Source organism: Leguminivora glycinivorella, chromosome 12, assembly GCF_023078275.1.
Source record: "Leguminivora glycinivorella isolate SPB_JAAS2020 chromosome 12, LegGlyc_1.1, whole genome shotgun sequence".
NCBI lineage: Eukaryota > Metazoa > Arthropoda > Insecta > Lepidoptera > Tortricidae > Leguminivora > Leguminivora glycinivorella.
Genome location: NC_062982.1, coordinates 24,387,513 through 24,413,260, shown reverse-complemented (window position 1 = coordinate 24,413,260; position 25,748 = coordinate 24,387,513). Strand labels below are relative to the sequence as shown.

Below are 25,748 nucleotides of genomic sequence, written 5' to 3'. Positions count from 1 at the left end.
TGAGTTTCCTATTGCCTGATACATTTGTAATGAGAAGTGGCCAAAATTGTTTACTGACAGTTTCTGTAGGTACTATAGGTACACATAGCTGGGCATTAACTCGTTAATCCGTTAATCGTTAATTAACGAAGTTAACATTTCGATTAACGGATTAACTTTTAAGTTAACTTCAAAAAATGTTAACGGATTCGTTAACTTCCGTTAAATTTCATAGAGTCCGTTAATCGTTAATCCTGCACCCCAAGCGGCTCGCTGCGCCGCGAAAACCACGTTCTTACTACTACTGTAAAAGCCCGTAGTACGGCAAAACCTAGGTTTTATCGGTAAAATCTGATCCGTCGGATGTAAAAAGTCTAAAGACCAATTGGCGACTTTGGATCACTTATTCGAGATCTTCTAAATCTTATTAAGCGTGCTAGATCGATCACTAACCTGGGCAATAGAGTGCAATCATCAGGCATGACAGGCAAATCGCGCAACCGACGCATCGAGTTAGAGTCTGCATCGAGTTGTCATCTCAAATCTACCAACGACGATATCTCAATCTGAAGAACCGACGCACCACGATCGCGATCGTATGAATGACCCAATAATTACCAATCCAAAGTAAAACCTAGGATGTAGCCAACCAACGGCGGTAACAGAGACAGTAATTATTACATTTCGGTTTTTTACCCAGTGGCGTCACAGGTTTTAATTGTTTTTGGTGGATACTTAGTAAATAGAAATACATAATACCATTAATACCTACAGTGGAGTCCTAGTTTTATGACGTGTTAACGGATTATCGATTAACTTTAACTTCCGTTAAATCTACCGAAATGTATCGCTTTAACGATTAACGAAGTTAACTCTTTAAGTAACGGATTAACGATTATCGAAGTTAACTATTTGATTAACGGTGCCCAGCTATGTAGGTACATAGGAAAACTTGGAAAAAACGAATACAGTCTTAATACAGTATAATACACCTTCCTTGTTTTATCCTTCCATTTTGCCGATAGGTATCTTTGTCTAGGAAACATTACAGCTAGACGTAGAGCCCCCTCTACGTCACGAGGTCTTTCATTCAAATTAGTTTGTCTCCTAAGTTCCCTGACCACTAGATACTAAGATTCGATGATTTAACTTAATTGTCCTAAACCGTATTGTTCTACTTCTAAATAGGTATTATGCCTCCGTGCGTGTTTAAGTGGTGAGTTTAAATCCGTCCCGGCGAAGTTATTTACGTCACCTCCTTGTAATTAAATTCGTACATATGTAATTAAAATTATGTTAATTTCTACTTGTTGTCGCTTCCTTTTTACCTACATACAGAAATCTGTTTGTTGGAATTTAATGTTACCTACCCGTATGTTTTACTTGCATTATTAACAAAAGATATGACCGTTTGAAACGAGGTGTGAAAGTGGTTATATATATATAATAGCTTTTACCCGCGGCTTCGCCCGCGTAATAAAAGTATTCATTAAGATTTTCATTTGGATCCTTAGGTTTCTCTGGTATATTTATCTGCGATTATTTCGATTGCACATAATACTTTTGCTTGAAATGATTGTAGAAATATTACACATCGACCACAGCGTAGGTAATTCTATATACGCTGGGGAAACCTTTATAAACATCCCACATAGCCCGTATTTCGACACTATATGATCGGTGGGTAAAAAGTACTTTTTTCTATTATCCCTTACAATTTTTACATTTTGCTTATACTTATCGCAAACGTAATCTTCAAGCAAGCAAACAACGATCGTCTTAGAGCACTTTGATTGTAAGAGACCGCCGACCGGTTATCCGTATCCCTCTAACGATACCCATATTATCCGTATCCGTATCCGTTTCCGTATCCGTATCCGTATCCGTATCCCTATCTCTATCCCTATCGCTAACGCTATGGCTATCGCTATCCCTATCGCTATCCCTATCGCTATCCCTATCCCTTATCAAGATAACACTAAGTTCTCGCGCTTTGTACACATATTTAAAGTCACATACAGGTCGAAAGCGATTAATTAACATTATTTTTACCTTTTTCCCAACGTTTCGGCCAGGTTGCACTGGCCGTGGTCGCGGAAGACTGACGTCCCAGCAAAATGTCACCGGAGATGTAAACAACACAAAACTACCCGATATTAATTTATATAAATGTTCGGGGTAGACAAATAAATATAATCTACCCGCATGTAATTATTTACGACATCACATTAGAAACCTCAAAAATAACAGTACTTCTCCACTATTTAATGGATGTTATTATACATATAAACCTTCCTCTTGAATAACTCTATCTATTAAAAAAAAAACCGCATCAAAATCCGTTGCGTAGTTTCAAAGATTTAAGCATACAAAGGGACATAGGGACAGAGAAAGCGACTTTGTTTTATACTATGTAGTGATATCGCTATCCCTATCGCTATCCCTATCCCTTATCAAGATAACACTAAGTTCTCGCGCTTTGTACACATATTTAAAGTCACATACAGGTCGAATGCGATTAATTAACATTATTTTTACCTTTTTTCCCAACGTTTCGGCCAGGTTGCACTGGCCGTGGTCGCGGAAGACTGACGTCCCAGCAAAATGTCACCGGAGATGTAAACAACACAAAACTACCCGATATTAATTTATATAAATGTTCGGGGTAGACAAATAAATATAATCTACCCGCATGTAATTATTTACGACATCACATTAGAAACCTCAAAAATAACAGTACTTCTCCACTATTTAATGGATGTTATTATACATATGAACCTTCCTCTTGAATCACTCTATCTATTAAAAAAAACCGCATCAAAATCCGTTGCGTAGTTTCAAAGATTTAAGCATACAAAGGGACATAGGGACATAGGGACAGAAAAAGTGACTTTGTTTTATACTATGTAGTGATGATATAGTACTAGCTTTTGCCCGCGGCTTCGCTCGCGCTAGAAAGAGACAAAAAGTACCCTATGTCACTCTCCATCCCTTTTATTTAACTTTCTCCACAAAAAAAATCACATCAATTCGTCGCTCCGTTTTGCCGTGAAAGACGGACAAACAAACAGACACACACACACTTTCCCATTTATAATATTTGTATGGATATACCTTGATATTGAATAGGTTACCTACTGGATAAACGCATGTAACTTTTGGTTCTTGTGTAAACCAGACAATTCAATAAAACAATCCGATGATTCTGCAGGGCGTTTATTCACGAACACTCCGATAATGCACAAGAATTTACATCAAAACGTAAAGATCTCATTTACATGATTTGCACTTATTTCTGGTCTATCTCGTTCTACCTCACAACTGTCAGTCCGTTGGCGCCATCTTGCCCTCCCCACGAGTCACGAACCAAGATGGCGGAACCAGTCGGGAGCCAGCACGAGATGTCAAATCCTAACTTCCGTTACTTATTAATTTAGTATATTTTGATAAACCACAGACATTGTTTATCAAAATATACCGCAATTTAAATTACATATTTGGATCTTTAAATATGACTAAAATCTAAATAATAAATTATGAATGCTAACAGTCGGCCTTTCCTGACTTTTTTTATCGTCTCGATAAAATGCCAGTACTATGATTAATTGTTTACACTTACGCTTTAATACTATATTACAATCATTTGTTTTACTTATTTCTTGTTATAAGTATATAATATATGTATTTATTTTACAAGAAATATAAGATAAGTTGGCTCATGATACCTCATTTTCACACATAATAACTATATTTTAACTATGTTTATAATACTAGTAACATTATTAAACGATATTTGTGCAATCATTTTAACCAATGATTTACAAAATTCTTCCTACGAAACCATTACATTATAAAGATCCCTTTACGTCTCTAATACTGTCTCATGTTATCTAATCAGTCTAATCACAATCTGGAGCCCTCTTCATGTCTCCAACACTCATACAATTGACTTTCAGTGTGGAGCCCCTTCATGTCTCCAACACTGCCTATCAACATAACTCACAGCCTGGAGCCCCTTCATGTCTCCAACACTGCTTATTAACATCTAATCACAGCCTGGAGCCCCTTCATGTCTCCAACACTGCTTAATATCATCTACTCACAGCCTGGAGCCCCTTCATGTCTCCAACACTGCCTATTAATATCTAATTACAGCCTGGAGCCCCTTCATGTCTCCAACACTGCCTATAACTACTTACAGCCTGGAGCCCCTTCATGTCTCCAACACTGCCTCAATTAAACTTAATTTGATATTGGAGCACCTTTATGTCTCCGACATTTTATAGATCATTCATTTTACACAATATTTGATAAGGTATTTTAACATAATATTCTTGAATATAATCCATTGTAGCTCATCATAATCATATTCTTATTTATTCATAATATGACGCTTGTACATGAATTTACATCAGCTTTGATGCGAGAATATTTGCATTACTCCTACTTACTTGCCAATCAAAAGTTACGACTCATCACTTTCGCTACTAGAATCAGTGTCATTACTTCTATTAAATACCATCCACCGATGCATTTTATCAACGGAGAAAATTCCACTAAATGGTTTATTACCCTTTCGCGAAAGTGGAGTGTCTTCAACAACGTACCTATCATTATCAAGTACTTTAACAACACGATATGGTCCCCGGAGTTTAGGCACCAGCTTTCTACTTTGCCCACTCGACGGTATATCTCTTTCCAACCTTACTAAGTCCCCAACCTGAAAAGTGAGTAGTTTTCTGCGCTTATCAAAAGCGACTTTTTGTTTTTCTTGGTTTAACCGGATGTGTTCAGAAATGTCATTACGAATATTATCTACTGACTGATCCTCAACTACCGTACTCTTACTATCATCAACCAGATCAACCAGAGCCTCAGTCTCGTCATTTTCAATGTGCGATTGTAAAACCGAGTCAGACATTCCAGTCAGCTTAAAACCAAAAAGTGCTTGTGAGGGTGTTTTTCCCGTGCCCTTGTTTAGAGTGTTGTTTAAGCCCCATTGGACTTCATCAACATATTCATCCCATGACGCTTCCGACTTGCCATGGGTAGCAGCAGTAAGAGAGGATAACACCGTTCGGTTATACCTCTCCACCTGCCCATTTGCACGTGGTGTTGCGGTTGCGTTGAGAATATGTTTCACCCCTCGAGAATGTAAATAGTTTCTAAAACTTTTAGCCGTAAACGAAGTTCCGCGATCCGATATCAGCCGTTTCGGTACGTCAAACGTGTGAAAGTAGTGCTTAATAGCTCTAATCGAATGGACAGCTTTCGTGCTCTTCACTGGTATTAACATGATATATTTTGTGAACGCATCTATTATTAGGAGTAAATAAGCGTTTTTCTTTTTGCTGCGTACGAAAGGTCCCAAGTGGTCAATATGGATAGTATGAAATGGCCGGTCAACCTTTTCAATTGTATGTAATTCACCAGCCTTTTTCCAGCTGGGACCTTTGCGTGCGCACACTCTAAGCACGAATCAACGTATTTTTTAATGAATCTTCTCATTTTAGCAAACCAATAATTGCTCTTGATTTTGTCGTACGTCTTGTCGAAGCCGAAATGGCCAATATCGTCATGACTAGCCTTCAATACCTGCCATCTAACGCCTTTTGGTACAACCCAGCGATCCCCATCTTCAGTCTTCCTAAATAACAACCCCCTCTTAACCAAGTAATTATTTTTGATTTCTACAATATTATTGCTTTCTGGATCATTCAGTATGTTTACTATTCTCTGAAGTTCTGGGTCGCTGTTTTGTACCGTAGTTATCCAATTAGAACTGATACTTTGAATGTTTAAAATAGGGGTAGATTTTAGCTCTGGAGGGTTACGGCTTAACGCGTCGACGTGGGACATAGTTAGTCCGGGTTTATACACAATACTAAAATCATACTCTTGGAGTATGCTCCACCAACGCGCTACTCTCGGTAACATGTCTTTCTTATCAAAAGTGGCTCGAAGTGAGTTACAATCTGTGACGATGGTGAAGGAAATCCCTAACAAATACACGCGAAAACGCTGTACTGAGCATACCACGGCCAGTGTTTCTAAATCATAAGAAGTGAATTTAGCTTCTTCCGGCGAAGTTTGCCTACTAAAGTACGCGACTGCAGTGAATGGGGAGTTTTTATCTCGTCTTTGAAGAAGTATGCCCGCAATGCCATGTTTAGAGGCGTCTGTGTGAACCTGCGTTTCATATGTTGGATCATAAAACGACAATATTGGTCGTTTAACTAACTCATTTTTCAACGTGATAAATGCGTTTTCTTCAGCCTCTCCCCATAGCCAACGGGCATCTTTCTTCAACAATTGAGTTAAAGGTTTTGAAATTGATGAAAACCCTTTGACAAACCGGCGAAAGAAACTAGCCAGTCCTACGAATTGTCGTACTTTGTGCTGATCAGTTGGTCTAGGGAATTTTTCCACCGCCTCAATCTTACTCTCACCAGGCCGTATACCTTTCTCACTAATTTCGAACCCGAGATAATTGATCGACTGCATCAGAAAGTGACACTTTTTAAGATTCAATGTTAACCCTGAATTTCGAAACAGTTCTAATATCTCTCTCAATTTAGTAAGGCCTTCCTCAACAGTCTTCGCCGGAATATTCACATCATCCATGTATGCTAAAGCATCTTTGAATCTAGCATTACCTAAGATGTTATTAATTGCCCTTTGAAAAGTGGACGGTGCATTAACTAGCCCGAAGGGCATTCTTGTGAATTCATAATGCCCGTCTGGCGTTATGAAAGCAGTTAGATGTCTTGAAGATTCCGCCATGGGGATCTGATAATACCCTGATACTAAGTCCAAGGTTGTATAATATTTATGTCCAGAAAGATTATCTAGCTGATCATCTATCCTCGGAAGAGGATAATGTTCTTTGATTGTGCGTTTATTTAGAGTTCTGAAATCCACACAAAGGCGGTAATCGCCAGTTTTCTTTTTAACTAATAAAATCGGTGATGCGTATTCTGAAGAAGACTGCTGAACGATACCTGATTCTTCAAGTTCTTGAACTATACCTCTCACTACTTCTCGCTCTGAAAGTGGTAACCGATATGGTCTATATACCACAGGTGTAGGATCATTTAATTTAATATTCATTTCCGTATTGGTGACGCAGCCTAGTTCTTTAATTGAAAACGCGAAGCAATCTCTATATTCATTAAGCAGATTTACCAATTTAAGCCGATCATCTTTATTTATATTCTCATCTACATTTACCATCGTTTCATCAATCAAACAATCTCTGTCCTGTCTACTAGTATTACATTCGATTCTATTGACACTATATGTTTCCGTGGTTTTAGGAGCTTCCTTCAAAGGTATCGCACGGACTAGCAATACGTCTTTTTCTAAATTAAAACCCTCCGCGACTAAACCTTTGATTACGACCTGACCACAGCCATCTACCATTTTAATGACACTTTGTATACTCTCGTATTCTTTTCTTGGCTGTAAACACATACTTGGCTCGATAAACAAATCCCCACTATACACCGGTTTCGTAAACACTTCTACAATCGTGTAGCCCCTAACATTGACTGACTTATGAACATATAATGGCACGTTTTCTTTAATCTGTAATGTGTTGGTTGATATTTTAAGAGTCTTGCTAGTTTTATAAACAACGATGTGTTCCTGCTCGGTAAATGTCTGCCCTACTAACAAAGGTACTTTTAGGAGATGATCTGGAACAACCAGCGTTTCTAAACCCGCTTGAGCAGAGTCAATTTTCAAATTGATATCAAACTTTCCTATACAGTTAACTAGCCCATCGCCGAAACCTGTAAGCACTGGTAAATCTGTCAGAGTCCACTCATCTGTCAATTTACGAGCGTCTGATTCCCTCATTACAGTACATTCACTGCCAAAGTCTATGTAACAATCAAAATCCTTACCATTAACCAATGCGGGTTTGAAGTATTTGGTATCATTTCCCTGTTTAAGTGATATGCGCAAAACAGTCTTTTTCTCAGTGGTATCTTTTTTCACAGAACATTCACTGGCAATATGCCCGACTTTACTACATGAGTTGCATCTTTTGATTGGAAGTTTACATTTAAAATATGGGTGACCCTCTTCGCCACAATTGTAACATTTAGTATTGCTTTTAGATTCATTATTATTGGGCACAGATCTATTAAACCTAGGACGCCTATTGTCCGAAGTGCCGGCCTGGAAAGTTGCGTTAGTCTTTTCGTTGGGTTTCGTAATTTTCACATTTCGTAAGTATACTAATAATTTATCAGGCTCTGTGAATTGAGCAGCCTCAGCGCTTGTTCTTACAGACCTGTCCTCAATGCCAAATAACAGACAGTCTATTGCATTTTTACCCGATATATTGCATCGATTTAACAAAATCATTTTCCTATAATAGTATTCTTCTAGCGATTCACCAAATCGTGCTTTACAGGCCAACATTTCAGTCAATAGTCGCCCATAATTTTCATCACTGGGAAAAGCTGACTTCAGCTTCTCCTGCCACTCAGACCATGAAAACAGGAGACTCGGTAATCCTTGATACCATTGTTGCGCAAGACCAACTAATTTAGGTAAAGCGTAATGGATAGTTTGTCGTTCTGTCCAGCTATAAATTTGCGCACATTCATTAACTTTCAACAACCATGTACTAATAGTCTGCGTCCGTTTAGCAGGGTCATATTCAGGTATCACATTCATAGTCGGAAATCTTTCATTATTACCTCCTGCTTTCATAGTCTGAATGAGTTCTTTAAATTGTGTGGCGAAATCTGTCATTTCCTTATTACTAACAGATGAATTGGATGTTTCTGAAGAAATCGTATCAGCAACTGCCGGTGCCATCTGCTGGGGTGTTCTAGCTGGGGTGACAGATTTACGTTCACGTGATTGCAACCTATTGCGCTGGTGCCGACGATGTGAAGAACTGCGTGACCTTCGCCGATGAGACCTAGACCGCCTCACCTTCTTGCTCTTCCTATGTCGACTGCGGCTGCTGCGGTGCCCGGAGTGCCGACGTCTCTGGCGCTCTGGGCTACGGTTGTCATCAATGTCATCATCTTCATAGGACTCATCTCTTTTCCGCCTACGAGAGGGTCCTGGGCTCGTCTCTTTTCCACTTGCCATGATTGTAACTGCAAAATGTCACCAAAAGTGAATGTTCTTCAATTATACTTTAGATGCACATGATTGAAAGTTTACTGAGTGTTTAAGAACTTATAAATCGCTTGTAAACATCGAAATAATCACTTGCAATAAGGTGCCTCTATACTATAATAAACAATAGCAACTTTATGGTCTTATAATAAACGGTTAAGCATTTTCATAGTAACTGTCGAAATTACTGCTATGACAAAATATTACACGTTGTCAATAAGACAAGGTTTCAGATAGACTTGGAATTGAAATTGGTTAAAAATCGGGCGACACTTTATCTACCATTGTTTTTGCAATTTACAACACTGAAGGATAGCAACCTTCGATAGGTACAATCGTTGTAAACTGTTATGAATCCTGTCATACGTTAATGAAATTTAATTTGCATTCTATCGAGACATTTTCCTCATTTTGTTACGTAATTTAAATATTTTGTAAGTTCGCTATAACATAATTTAACACTTTCAAATAATTTTCAACAATGTGAAGTTATTTCTTTTTTAGCAGCTGTAAATTAATGTAAATATTTCATTTAAGTTTAAATACTTACTATAAATACTATATTTTATTGATTTTTAAAACTACTAAACATATTTAATTTCATAAGGCTTTGTAAACTTACTGTAAATAAACTGTGACCTACTGTTAATCTTTAAAAACTTATTATTAAAAAAAAATGTAAAACTGCGTTCAATATATTTTATCCTTTCGGGCGAGTGACGTCTATAGAAATGTCGACACATAAGCGTTAACTACGCTTTAATTGACATACCACTTGAAAAGTTAACTATAATTTCAACTCTTATATAGACAATTTAAGTTCGTAATTTTTGTAGAAAACATTGTAAAATTTGTAAACATAAATATTTCAAACGTACTCACTGAGAATAACTAAATGTAATTACTAGACAAAAAAAACTTAGTTAATTTTGTCAAAACTGTTTTCATAATGATCATGGAATAATAAGCAATTTCTATGGCTATCGCTTTAATCAATGTTATTAAAATATGGTAAGTGATCACTATTTTTACATACCTTCAAGGGCGTAAGTTTTTTTCACCAAGGTTTATACGATAACCTCGATTAATCCCACCGTCTGATTTGTAAACCAGACAATTCAATAAAACAATCCGATGATTCTGCAGGGCGTTTATTCACGAACACTCCGATAATGCACAAGAATTTACATCAAAACGTAAAGATCTCATTTACATGATTTGCACTTATTTCTGGTCTATCTCGTTCTACCTCACAACTGTCAGTCCGTTGGCGCCATCTTGCCCTCCCCACGAGTCACGAACCAAGATGGCGGAACCAGTCGGGAGCCAGCACGAGATGTCAAATCCTAACTTCCGTTACTTATTAATTTAGTATATTTTGATAAACCACAGACATTGTTTATCAAAATATACCGCAATTTAAATTACATATTTGGATCTTTAAATATGACTAAAATCTAAATAATAAATTATGAATGCTAACACTTGTCAGTAGCCGTTTGGGGGCCCAGTTCACTTTCTCTATACAATGAATGTCATTTTTGTCATTCCGTGGTGTTCTTGATATTCAGTAAAGTTCTATTAAAATCCATGATAATAGATACATCGATGACACACTTCATGTGTCACATACTTTGTGGGCCTGATACACACTTATGTGTGTGTGGGCGCGTGAAGCAGTGACAGATTGACTTGATACTTATTACATCTATCGGAATTCGCGTTGAGCATTCAGAAGACAGGCCGCGTACAAAGAAGCCGGCGCAATATGGAGTGCCGCGTAATATTTGACTCGCGGCGGGCGCGGGGGGTATTCGCGCCGCTATTATATCAGCCGAGTTATTGCTCTTGCTTATATATGTGAGTACCTATTTTTCAGTACAGATGGCTTTCTGAAGTTTCGACTTGACAAGAAATTAACTAGTGAAAAATGGTATTCACATCTGTAATCTGAGAGCTAATCATAGATTTTCAAAATAAATAAATATGACATATTGTATAAATAAATATAAATATGATTGAAAAGAAAACTCACAGTGCCCTCTCAGTTCTACTCCACCACGTATTCCATAATAACCATTCCCGTAGCAATGTTTGAATTTATAATTGGTGGGGCGGGAGCCCGGTAGTTGTGTTGTGCCGGCAAATAATGAGTTTCCGATTAGTTCTAACTACTCATTGTGGACGAGAACTGTCCCCTTCCTACATAGCGGCTGTAACAGTTTTTAACCGACTTCAAAAAAGGAGGAGGTTCTCAATTCGACTGAATGTTTTTTTTTTTTTTGTATGTATGTTACTCGATATCTCCGAGAATCGTAGACCGATTTTCAAAATTTTTTTTTGATCGAACGGGTATAACCCCGAGATGGTCCCATTGGCACCAAGTCGTGGTCTGATGATGGGATCTTGGAGAAATCGAGGGAACTCTTCAAATGTTATAGGCACATGTAATGTTTTTAGTGTACTTTTCAAAGGTACACCAGTATTTACGCCTGATGGTAATAATTTTATGTGGCTGAGCTGATGATGGAAGGTCAACTCCTCAATGGTTAGGAGTTAAAGGACAATTCTTTCACTACTGTACATATATTCGGACTGATACATATAATATCACTAGGAACCACTAAAAATCAACAAATAAATTAACTTTTTATCAAAAAATAAAACCGCTGTGACGATCCGATCATCTCGTTTCGTACAAATCTATGCATGTATAAATATAATATTATTTTCATTCCAAATAGAAACATCATTCAAAACATCGGTAGCAAAAGTTCTAGGAAACAGGTCGAAACTCGACTTGGCGTCAGGCGATGGTGCGCAGCCAATCACGATCGAGATGAGCGCGTCGGCGCTGGAGGGTGCGCGTCGGATGCCCATATATGGTAATACAAACGAGCAGGGTCGTCGGGGCGCCGGGGGGACGCTAGCGTGGCAGGTTCGGGCGGGGCCGGCACCCGAGCGGGCTATATAAGCCAGTACACGGGGCGCAGGGGGAACATTCAGGAACGAGTCGCGGGTCGAAGCAGCCACGGGGAGATCTCTCCAAAGATAAGAAGGAGTCATGTGAGTTCTTTAATATTTATCACTGTTTTTCTTTGTGATTTCAATATGATGTTCTATTGTGCTTTGTTATATGACTATTTTGTGGTACTTTGAAACATAACTGATTTATTAAGGGTTTTTATTATACACTTTGAATAATCTATAGATTTTAAATAATTCTCTGAAAATTCTGGAGCATATTATATTATAATTTTATTACAATGCTTATCTGCATATTTTCTGTGTATGAGATCCAAGGGTCTTCCATTACTTTATATGAGAACTTATTACAATGTTAATTATATGGTTATTTATACAAGCTTTTGCTTTTAAGTGAACTAAGGTTCTAAACAACTTCAGAAAAACAATGCTTAACTGCATGCTTTTGTGTTTGAGATCCAAGGGTCTTACTTTAAGTCCAAGGAGTTCTGAAGCAAACTAAATGATATTTTATGTGTTAATTATATGGTTATTCTGTACAAGCTTTTGCTTTTAAATGAACTAAGGTTCTTAATCAACTTCAGAAAATACTGAAGCCAATTATATTTTATTTATTCTTCAGAAATAAAAGATTAGTTTTATTTCTTTATACGTGATATTATATTTTTATTATTTATTATATCTGTAGAATGAGCTGCTAATGGGGACTATATTTTTGGAGATTTAATTGCTAAAGTACATGGGATATCTGGGTTTTGAGAATAAAAAAATAATGGGACAAGAAGATATTTTAGTTTGGTTTTAAAATTATTTTTGTTATTTTGATTGAATAATTCCTGGTACAATTCTTACTTCTTTTGTCAATAAAGTTAAAGAGCTTAGGGACTAGGTTCTGTCGGGAATGCCAGTTTGAATTAAATATATTTATTTCGGATTTGTTTTTGATAAATTAAAGAGACTCAGGTCTTTTCTCTTGCTACTTGGCATTGAAGTTATGATGCTTGTTTGGGCAGGAGGTCCAGGCTTGAGTATATCAGCTAAGCGTAACGTGACAGTTGAGGCAAGTTTTGTATAGCAATGCGTACAAGCTTACCACATACAATGATAGCCATTAAATGGAATTTTCTTGTTCAAATATAGTGATTGTAATTTTCATTTGTCGATATGTTGGAGGAGAGTCTGGGGTTCTATGGTTTATAAAGTTTAAAATTTTTGAGAGAACCGGTTGATAGGTTCACATTCCAGAAAAGATGATTCTAAGAAAGGATCCAAGGCCTGGCATTTTAGATGATAGAATAGGCGACCATACCTCATGCGCAAACCAGGGGGTATTTGCCTAAATAAAGCCCTAAATACAAAATAAAACAAGGGGTTCTTGGAATTCTTGAATTGCTGAGAGTTTTCCTTTAATTATCTGTGAATAGTATTAATAGTGAAGTTGTATTTTCGCTGATTCTCACTGATAATTTAAAATAGAAACAATAGAAATAGAGTTCCAATTTTATATTCGATTCAAAGAAATAATTGAACTGGCAAATAGCTCTACGTTGATGGTCAGAGCTTAGTATGTATTACCGACTATGTATTGTAATTCATACTAGGACGCGTTGGGGATAAAACACCTTTAAAAATAAAATTCCTAAAAAAATTGACTAATAAATTGAAATTTTCACCTTAATTATTGTATTTTATTTCTTTCTACTTCATAAAGTGTATATTTGGCTATGAAAATTGAATGAACATGTTGGTTGTAATTGCTCTATAAAATAAATTATGTATCGGTACTCATCTATAGGGAATATCAGAATAGCGGAAACTATTATTACCTAGGAGGTAGAATTTCTAAATGTTAGGGGAATATCTAGTGTGTTGAAACTTCCTACACTTGAGAAAAGGATTTGTGGTTACTTCGTACAGCTTAGGCTTCCTACCTTTACTAAACGATCACATTTTATTATTTTTCTTATGGCCAAACGTTTTAAATGCAGAACAAAAACAAACAAAATAAATTGGGATTAAATTCAGGGGTAGTTATTGAGCTTAATGGGTCTTGGGTTGTTAAATATATGGGGTGCTTACGGTAGAGTATAGGCTAGGGTAGGTAGGTCACCTTTTGACTGTTACACCGCCTTAAAAAAAAACCGGCCAAGAGCGTGTCGGGCCACGCTCAGTGTAGGGTTCCGTAGTTTTCCGTATTTTTCTCAAAAACTACTGAACCTATCAAGTTCAAAACAATTTTCCTAGAAAGTCTTTATAAAGTTCTACTTTTGTGATTTTTTTCAAATTTTTAACATATGGTTCAAAAGTTAGAGGGGGGGGGGACGCACTTTTTTTTCCTTTAGGAGCGTTTATTTCCGAAAATATAAATATTACCAAAAAACGATCTTAGCAAACCCTTATTCATTTTTAAATACCTATCCAACAATATATCACACGTTAGGGTTGGAATGAAAAAAAATTTCAGCTCCCACTTTACATGTAGGGGGGGTACCCTAATAAAACATTTTTTTTCATTTTTTATTTTTGCACTTTGTCGGCGTGATTCATATACATATTGGTACCAAATTTCAGCTTTCTAGTGCTAACGGTTACTGAGATTATCCGCGGACGGACGGACGGACGGACGGACGGACGGACGGACGGATGGACGGACGGACGGACGGACGGACGGACGGAAAATGAAAAATGAAAATGAAAATGAAATATTTATTTTTCAAGTAGGCATATTACAATGCGCATATGAACGTCAAATAAAGCTACGCCGGCTCTAACCCTACGCCTCAGCCTCGAGAAGATTTCAGTCCCCCCTCAGTTGGGAGGGGGGTATCCACTATGGGACCGGCAAGAAACTCGGCGGGCAACTTCTTTTCAAAACATTACATCTTATAATTAACATGCATTAAATAACAACATACAATTTAACATGCAAAAGTATTCATCAAAGAATATGAACAGACTAGGTACTCTATGGAAATCAATTTCAATAAATTATATTATTGCTTAATAATACGTCGTTCTTCTTCAGAGAAAACATATCAAATTGTCATAGAAGAAAAAGATAATATGAATCTCAATATCATTAAATATGTAATTTACCTACACAACATAAAATATAAAATATTTGATGTGCTTTCTTATCTGAACTGTGTCCTCTATACATAATACAATTATTTTAATTGCTATTCGTTTTTTGTAGTTTCTGGTTCGGGCCATGCATGTTTGTCTGTCAAATAGTCCTCGACTCTGTAATAAGCCTTTAACATCAATGATTTTTTTAAGTAGTTCTTAAGAGCTGGGAGGGGTAATCTCAAAGCAGTGTCAGGTAACTTATTATAAAAATGAATGCATTGCCCAACAAATGACTTCTGTACGTTACGGACACGAAACTTCTTTATGGCAAGCTTATTTTTGTTTCTAGTGTTATAATTATGGATATCAGAATTCTTAGTGAAACAGTCTAAATTCTTAACAACATAAATTATACTATCATAAATGTATTGGGAAGCTACAGTTAAGATATTAATTTCTTTGAAGAGTTCTCTTACTGATTCACGTGTTCCTAAGTTGTAAATAGAACGAATGGCTCTCTTTTGTAATACAAAGATAGTCTGTATGTCAGCTGCGGACGGACAGACAGACATGGCGAAACTATAAGGGTTCCTAGTTGACTACGGAACCCTAAAAAAAGCGTGTTACAAAACACGGAGAAACTAAAAAGCCAAAAATAATAAACCTTCGAATTCAGATTTCTTATCGGATTGCAATAATCTAAACATCCAAATTATAAACAAATCAATTATTTTTGGAGTCGGGACCAGCCTGCGTATGGTTGGGTAGAGCAAACAGGAAATAGCAAGGCGACGAACAGGTCTGGTACCGACTACAAAAATAATTGATTTGTTTATAATTTGGATGTTTAGATTATTGCAATCCGATAAGAAATCTGAATTCGAAGGTTTATTATTTTTGGCTTTTTAGTTTCTCCGTGTTTTGTAACACGCTTTTTTTTGAAGGCGGTTTTATTTTTTGTTAAAAAGTTATTTGAATTATACTTATAGTAGGGATGAAAACAAAACGTAACCGTTTTGTAAAGTTTATACATACGGTTGAAGAGTTCCTTTAGTCTCGTCGTCGCTTGAAGCGTGCGACCTGTAAGCGACTAAAACGCGGTCTGACAGTCGTGAAGGATCCAATTAAAAGTTGCATGAATACGGCGGGTTTGCTTGCGCGGCGCGGGCCGGGTTCGGCGGCGGCCTCATTCGACTGACGCTCAGGCATCACGACTTGTCTCGGTGACAAGGAAACTGAGTCTCCATACAAGGAACGACAATGATTTAGTACTTTGTTGTACTTATATAAAAAATGTTGAATTTGTTTCTGCAATTTCAAAAATAACTGCTTATTTATCAGCAGTTTACGTACGAGTAGTGAATATTATTGAAAGCGATTAGTGGCAGTACTGGCAGTAGTTAGTAGGTAGCCTGTATTTGTTTTTCTTCCTATATGTCAACAATTTTTTTATGAACCGGTGAAAGGACTAAAAACAATGAGCCGACCAATTTAGTAAACACTGCGTTAGTTAATGTGGATTTTAATGAGATTGATAATAGTGTTAGGCGTTTCCGTTTGTTTGTTGTTAGGCGTTTCAAATGCATCAATATTGAATGTGAGGGAACCTAAATCTTGTCGATTTCGGGTATTGATTGAAATGAATCAAACAGTATCAATTGTGTCGTTGATGTGACGTCATTATAACGGCTCGGCTAGGCTAGTCGGTATAAGGAAGGACGCTAGAATAGTTCAGATGCGGTGTAAAAAGTAAAATTGTTTTATAGACTGTGGCTCAGGGTCTTCGCTGCCGATGCTGGCCCGAATCTATGTGATTGGCGATAAACCCGAGCATGAACAATAACCAGATTCCAATTTAACAATTTGTTTTGGTTGTGATACGACCTTGACGACCGACCGTCATTACGTCTTCCACCTCGTTTCGAACCAATCAGTGTGAATGATCTTCAAGGTTGTATCAAAGTAAAGCTAAAAATTAAAAGCGGTAACAAGTAGAGTCTGAAGTTAGTTGTCAAAGCGGATCCCAGGCTCCCATGAGCCGTGGCAAATGCCGGGATAACGCAAGGAGGATGATGAACAAGTAGAGTCTGAAGTATATATTTTTCTCTCAGCTCAGTTTTGCCCGTAGTGTCAAATTTGCACTGGTACTCTAGCGATCGACTCGAATTTGGTTTGCTTTTTGAATGATAAACTGACAAAGTGACAGAGGTCCGACACTAACGAGGGAGACGCGTCTCCGCCGACGTGAGCCGACCTGCTGCGTGCGCTCCTACATTCAGATGACCTTGAGACGGACGAATTTTGTGACCGACCAACATTTTCTACAGAAACCGTTATTTTAATCGCCTTTAAAAAATGGTTTCGCTGTCTGCAAGAAATCAAAAAAACTTGATGTCATGGCCAGATCTTAAAAACTTTAAATGTTAATTTAATCACAAATACTTAACTTTAGGTTCAACTTACGGTATGAAACGTGACCCTACAGTTTCTTCTAAACATTTTACAAACTTTAACGGAATGTTTACCTATGTATACCTAATTACCAACCCACCGAGTCTCTTCATGCGTCTCTCACATGGTGCCCATCAGCTTTGTAGAACAGAACTTCCCCTAAATTCCCTTATTATTCACTATACATTTGGTAGCTCACTCAGATCCCCAAGAGCTCCTGACATTTAATATGTTGCCCCTCGCTCCACGGGCGCCATTCGACCTTCGCACTGAACTCTTTTGACCATCACTCGCGACATTTCTCGTGCTTTTTCCATATTGATGCAAGCGAGAATTGTCAAAATGAAATCAAATGCAAGGTTCACGCAAAAAGTTATGTCCTCCGATTTTTAGATGACGTCGTGGAGCATGTGAGATGTTTTATAAATGAGGTTATGGCTTGTTTAAGGTGTTTATGAGGCGCTCGTGCGCGGTCGGCGAGGGAGGTTATGTGGCGTCATTTATTCACTCCTTACCAACACAGCGTACCACTGTAGGGGCATAATAACGTTTGCCGCGTTAGGTATATAGGTAGCATATAGCTATAGGTACCTTTCACACCGAATTAATTTCTGTCGTAATCTTTAATGCCCTTGTCCTCTTCTAAGTTGCAGAAGAGTAAAAACGTCACAAAACGAAATGAGAAGTTAACAGTCTGATAAATAAAGAAGAAAGCTAAAATTCAGCAAAAATCGTAAATTTTCTCGCACTTTTAGAATTACACGAGTGTATACTTTACGAAATGAAGTTTTTGACAGTTAAAGCCCGGAGTTGGCGGGGATGTTGGCAGATAAACAGACATTTGAGGCTGTTCCGACTGTCGTAATGGTCCAAGAGCTGGCAGGATTTTGGAGTAGGTCCTTGAGGCAACCTGGAAAGGTGCTCAGATGCTTCTCTGATCATAGCCAACATCAGGTCTGCAAGTCTGGCAGCTGGGGAGCGGGGCTTTATCGAGCTATGAATTTTTGAAGATTTAATTTTTTGAGGCCCAAAAAAGGTGTTTGAGGCAACCTGGAATTATTAAAAAGTGAAAATAGAGTTCCTCAGAAGTCGCATAGTATTTATGCCAGATCGTTTGGCCGGGTCCTTCACCGTGCCAGAACGGTACAAAGTGGTAAAAAAAAAATTCCAAAAAAGGTTCTTGAGGCAGTCTGTCATTTTTACCAATGAAAGATGAGGGTCTAAATAGCCATGGAAAAATAATGCCATGACATGAGGTGGGGTCCGTACCCTGCCATTCGATCTTGAAAGTCAATTTTTTAGTTTTTCGTAAATAACTCGTAAACGGTGGCCCGCAGCAAAAAAATATGTTAAACAGAAAATATCTACATAAAATTTCCTACAAGAAAGGTTATGTACGTTTTTTCGATAGGATCAATATATAGATGGATAATTTAGTAAGAAAGTTTTTTTTAATCGATTACATGCTCCGTTTTTCGTCAATACCTCGTAAACGGTGGCCCACAGCAAAAAATTATGTTAAACAGAAAATATCTACATAAAATTTCCTATAAGAAAGGTTATATAAGTTTTTTCGCTAGGGTCAATTTTTTAGTTGGAAAGTATTTTTAAATAGATTTTTGGGCCGTTTTTTGTTGATAACTCAAAAACGGTGGCTCACAGCCAAAAATAATGTTAGACAGAATTAATCTACATAAAATTTCCTACAAGAAAGGTTCTATAAGATTTTTCGCTAGGATCAATATTTTAGTTGGAAAGTATTTTTAAATAGATTTCATGGGCAGTTTTTTGTTGATAACTCGAAATCGGTGGATCACAGCCAAAAATAATGTTATACAGAATTAATCTACATAATATTTCCCACAAGAAAGGTTCTATAACATTTTTCGCTAGAATCAATATTTTAGTTAGAAAGTATTTTTAAATAGATTACATGGGCCGTTCTTTGTTAATAACTCGAAATCGGTGGCTCACAGCCAAAACTAATGTTACACAGACTTTATCTACATAATATTTCCTACAAGAAATGTTCTATAACATTTTTCGCTAGAATCAATATTTTAGTTGGAAATTATTTTTAAATTTATTTCATGGGCCGTTTTTTGTTAATAACTCGAAATCGGTGGCTCACAGCCAAAACTAATGTTACACAGAATTAATCTTCATAATATTTCCTACAAGAAAGGTTATGTACGTTTTTTCGATAGGATCAACATATAAATGGATAATTTAGTAAGAAAGTTTTTTTTAATCGATTACATGCTCCGTTTTTCGTCAATACCTCGTAAACGGTGGACCACAGCAAAAAATTATGTTAAACAGAAAATATCTACATAAAATTTCCTATAAGAAAGGTTATATAAATTTTTTCGCTAGGATCAATTTTTTAGTTGGAAAGTATTTTTAAATAGATATTTGGGCTGTTTTTTGTTGATAACTCAAAAACGGTGGCTCACAGCTGAAAATAATGTTAGACAGAATTAATCTACATAAAATTTTCGACAAGAAAGGTACTATAAGATTTTACGCTAGGATCAATATTTTAGTTGGAAAGTATTTTTAAATAGATTTCATGGGCCGTTTTTTGTAAATACCTCGTAAACGGTGGCCCACAGCTAAATAAAATGTTCACGAGAAAAAATCTACATAAGATTTCGTACAAGAAAGGTTCTATACGTTTTTTCGCTAGAATCAATATTTTAGTTGGAAAGTATTTTTAAATAAATTACATGGGCCGCTTTTTGCTGATAACTCAAAAACGGTGGCTTACAGCCAAATATAATGTTATACAGAATTAATCTACTAGTTGGAAAGTATTTTTAAATAGATTTCATGGGCCGTTTTTTGTAAATACCTCGTAAACGGTGGCCCACAGCTAAATAAAATGTTCACGAGAAAAAATCTACATAAGATTTCCTACAAGAAAGGTTCTATACGTTTTTTCGCTAGAATCAATATTTTAGTTGGAAAGTATTTTTAAATAAATTACATGGGCCGCTTTTTGCTGATAACTCAAAAACGGTGGCTTACAGCCAAAAATAATGTTATACAGAATTAATCTACATAATATTTCCTACAAGAAAGGTTCTATAAGATTTTTCGCTAGGAGCAATATTATAGGTGGAAATTATTTTTAAATAGATTTCATGGGCCGTGTTTGTAAATACCTCGTAAACGGTGGCCCACAGCTAAATAAAATGTCCACGAGAAAAAATCTACACAAAATTTCCTATAAAAAAAGGTTACTGCAGTTATAGGTTACTACAGTTTAAATCCACATCCACATCACTTTTGTCTGAACTCATTTTGAAATTTGAAAAGCATAGGTATTTGATAAATCCGAGCAAATATAGGTATAATTTTTTAAATTTCCGCGCTTAAACTTTTTTTGAAATCTTTTTGAGGCAAAGTTTTAACCGGGGACATTTACCGCATTAATAGTTTGGCAAAAAAGAGTAGAAGTTAGAAAGTATTATTAGGGGCGCCACAGTCTATGTAAACCGTTTTGCGAGGGGCGACCGTCGCGGCCGTCGCCGTCGCGTCTCATCGCATCGTCTACTTCCATATCGATAAGGTTTGATTTCGTATGCGTCGCATCTCCGTCGCGCGACCATCGCGCGACCGTCGCCCCCGAAAGCCATGGCGTGAGCATTTCTTTTTTTGCCACTTTTATGTAGTGTGATATTTTTAAAAAAATATGCTATTTCTAATCAGAATTACTAGCTTTTTCAATCCTAGTAGTTAAAAAAATTGTCCCATACATATTTTTCTTATTTTGTTACCATTTTCCGTACATGTTGTATAGGGTAACAAAAGAGGAAAGTGTAAGCCAAATTACAACTTACGAAAATGCAGACGAAAAAACATTGCAACATTTTTTATGGGAAACAAAAGAGATCCCATTGAATGCTATTAGCGAAGAAACACATGCTTATAATCATTATGACTTGTGATAAAATCCTTAGAACAATTATTCCGAATAAGTTTATTTCCTTCAAGATTATGGATTTGTACAACTATGGACTTTGATTATTATGGCTAATAAATTTTATGACTAACAATAATTATGACTTTCAAAAATCGGCACTACAATTTCTGACGTTTAATTTTATGACTGGTGATAATATGACTAAGAAAAATTATGACGGAAAACGTTATGGATAGTAAAAATCGGACTTAAAAAATTATGGGAACCAATAGAGACCCATATGCTTTTCGTGAATGTAGGCACCCCTACTGCCCCTACTGGTGGTGCCGGCCGCTCGAACCGTGTTTTGCCGCAAGTCACCGCTAGTTCGTTGCACTGCAAATAGTGAATGAGTTTTTAGACGTAGGCGCCACGTCTAAAAACTCATTCACTATTTGCAGTGCACGAACTAGCGGTGACTTGATGTTGATATTCTTGCGAGCAGATGGGCGTTTATACGTGACGAATGCATGAGGTTTTGTGTGGGATTGGAGGAATGAAGGCATCTGTTATTTATTACTTATGTTTTGGTATGTAATGTTTTGATTTTGCTGTTTATTTAATATTTAATTTTGTGTTACTTGTTGTAATGTTTATTTAAAATTCACGGTGCTTTAGTTTTGTATACTGTCATACTGTGTAATTTTCTTTGAGTAAATAAATAAATAAATCTATTTAAATATTATTGATCCTAGCGAAAAAACGTACAAAACTTTTATTGTAGCAAATTTTATGTTTGTTATTCCCGTTGAAGATTGATTTAGCTGTGGACCACCGTTTTCGAGTTAATTGCAAAAAACGGCTCGTGTAATCTATTTAAAATACTGTCCTACTAAAATATTGATCCTAACGAAAAATCTTACATAACGTTTCTTGTAGCAAATATTATATAGATTATTTCTGTTTAATATTATTTCTGGAAATAATTTCTGATCCTAGCGAAAAAACGTATATGTACAACCTTTCTTATAGGAAATTTTGTGTAGATTTTATTCTCGTGGACATTTTATTTAGCTGTGGGCCACCGTTTACGAGGCATTTACAAAAAACGGCCCATGAAATCTATTTAAAAATATTTTCCAACTAAAATATTGATCCTAACGAAAAATCTTATATAACCTTTCTTGTAGGAAATATTATGACGATTAATTCTGTATAACATTACTTTTTGCTGTGAGCCACCGTTTTTGAGTTATCAACAAAAAGCGGCCCATTTAAAAATACTTTCCAACTAAAATATTGATTCTAGCGAAAAAACGTATAGAACTTTTCTTGTAGGGAATCTTATGTAGATTTTTTCTCGTCAATATTTTATTTAGCTGTAGGCCACCGTTTACGAGGTATTTACAAAAAACGGCCCATGAAATCTATTTAAATATACTTTCCAACTAAAATATTGATCCTAGCGAAAAATATTATAGAACCTTTCTTGTAGGAAATATTATGAAGATTAATTCTGTGTAACATTAGTTTTGGCTGTGAGCCACCGATTTCGAGTTATTAACAAAAAACGGCCCATGAAATCTATTTAAAAATAATTTCCAACTAAAATATTGATTCTAGCGAAAAATGTTATAGAACCTTTCTTGTAGGAAATGTTATGTAGATAAATTCTGTGTAACATTAGTTTTGGCTGTGAGCCACCGATTTCGAGTTATTAATAAAGAACGGCCCATGTAATCTATTTAAAAATACTTTCTAACTAAAATATTGATTCTAGCGAAAAATGTTATAGAACCTTTCTTGTGGGAAATATTATGTAGATTTAATTCTGTATAACATTATTTTTGGCTGTGATCCACCGATTTCGAGTTATCAACAAAAAACTGCCCATGAAATCTATTTAAAAATACTTTCCAACTAAAATATTGATCCTAGCGAAAAATCTTAAAGAACCTTTCTTGTAGGAAATTTTATGTAGATTAATTCTGTCTAACATTATTTTTGGCTGTGAGCCACCGTTTTTGAGTTATCAACAAAAAACGGCCCAAAAATCTATTTAAAAATACTTTCCAACTAAAAAATTGACCAGCGAAAAAACTTATATAACCTTTCTTATAGGAAATTTTATGTAGATATTTTCTGTTTAACATAATTTTTTGCTGTGGGCCACCGTTTACGAGGTATTGACGAAAAACGGAGCATGTAATCGATTAAAAAAAACTTTCTTACTAAATTATCCATCTATATATTGATCCTATCGAAAAAACGTATATAACCTTTCTTGTAGGAAATTTTATGTAGATATTTTCTGTTTAACATATTTTTTTGCTGCGGGCCACCGTTTACGAGTTATTTACGAAAAACTAAAAAATTGACTTTCAAGATCGAATGGCAGGGTACGGACCCCACCTCATGTCATGGCATTATTTTTCCATGGCTATTTAGACCCTCATCTTTCATTGGTAAAAATGACAGACTGCCTCAAGAACCTTTTTTGGAATTTTTTTTTTTACCACTTTGTACCGTTCTGGCACGGTGAAGGACCCGGCCAAACGATCTGGCATAAATACTATGCGACTTCTGAGGAACTCTATTTTCACTTTTTAATAATTCCAGGTTGCCTCAAACACCTTTTTTGGGCCTCAAAAAATTAAATCTTCAAAAATTCATAGCTCGATAAAGCCCCGCTCCCCAGCTGCCAGACTTGCAGACCTGATGTTGGCTATGATCAGAGAAGCATCTGAGCACCTTTCCAGGTTGCCTCAAGGACCTACTCCAAAATCCTGCCAGCTCTCCGTCTACCGGGTGAGACCTCATGCCACTTATGTGTATACTATAAATGTCGTTATGAAAGAAATCGCAATACATTATGTATTGTAAAGATACCTTAGTTCTCGAGGCACAATATGTTCCGATTGTAACAGAAACATGTCCTCTACACAAGCAGTATATGTTCTGACAGGTTGGCAGGTCCACCTTGTTCATCATTAATTACAAACGACGTCTGTCGGAGGACAAGTCATTGAGACGTGAATGACCTTCACTACGTAGATCCAGGGCTATCAGTGTCAGCATAAGAAGTATCAATAAATCTTCAACGCATTCAACGAAAGAATCATATTCTGTAGCCGTAGTTATTGTAATTATAAATTAGTTGGAACTGAAATTAGGTTTAGAAATAGAAATAGAAAAACGCTTATTACAGAAACCATCATACAGCACCACATATTACATTTGAAAAAAGAAAAAAAAGAGATCTTATGAACGAAATACTTAAAACTATATTGCTTATTATTATCATACAAAAGGTGCTGATGCTGCAGATAGAGGCCACAAAAGCCAGCATATGCTCCAGCATATAATGCTACAGCGCTGGTTACATGAATTATATTCTACTCTTCTAACCTAATGGTTTGTAAGGGCTAAGACCATATTATAAGAAATAATTACCAAAGTTAATCTACAATAATTTATCTTAAACCATTAATTTTCACTGAATTTGAAAGTTTGTAGCGTATTGGTATTTCTTCAATCCGCACTGAAAGCGAGCGACTCTCTGTGAGTACGTGTATTTAACTAATTTCTGCCGGCGAGCGTTACACAAACTATCTTATAAAAAATTTGAAAATTCCATCGCTTTTCTCAAGACTGTAACTTACGAACTGGTGGCATATCTATATAAGAAGGAAACGTTTTTATTGCGTTTAGTTGTGCCACCCCTGGCTCGTAATATGAGGGGCCAGTCCCGCCGCGGAAGCCGCGGTGTCATTCCGCGCCGCATCAAATATGGACGTTTTCAGCCGCTTTGTCAAACGAACTGCGTCAATAAACACAAGTGTAATTTTTTGTTTATTTACACGCGCGCTTCACTGAAGCCTTTGTTCGTAAAATATCGTGTCATATTTTTAAGGACAAAATATTCGCTATAAATACATTACACACAATTTAATAACAAGGTTTTGATTTTGCAAAAATATTTGATGTTGCAAATTTTTCGAGGTAAAAATTAAATTGCCATAATCGTCAAATAAATACATATTGTTAATTTGTTGTTCTTCAAGAAACACCTGGTATCCCGTGTTACAGCTAAATGTAACATCGATGGTATTTGTCGCGGGCCGCGGGGGCGGCGGCCGACATTCGTGACACCGAATTAGGAAGTTTCGTCAACACCTGTCGGCTCCCGGCGTTATAAATAATAACAATGCCT

General features: G+C 36.5%; 1 protein-coding gene across 2 annotated transcripts in view; it reads left to right on the top strand.

Moving 5' to 3' along the window:
- Positions 1-25,748, top strand: part of LOC125231668 (GTP-binding protein Rhes) — a 114,942-nt gene that overhangs the window by 18,512 nt on the left and 70,682 nt on the right. The window lies entirely within an intron of this gene.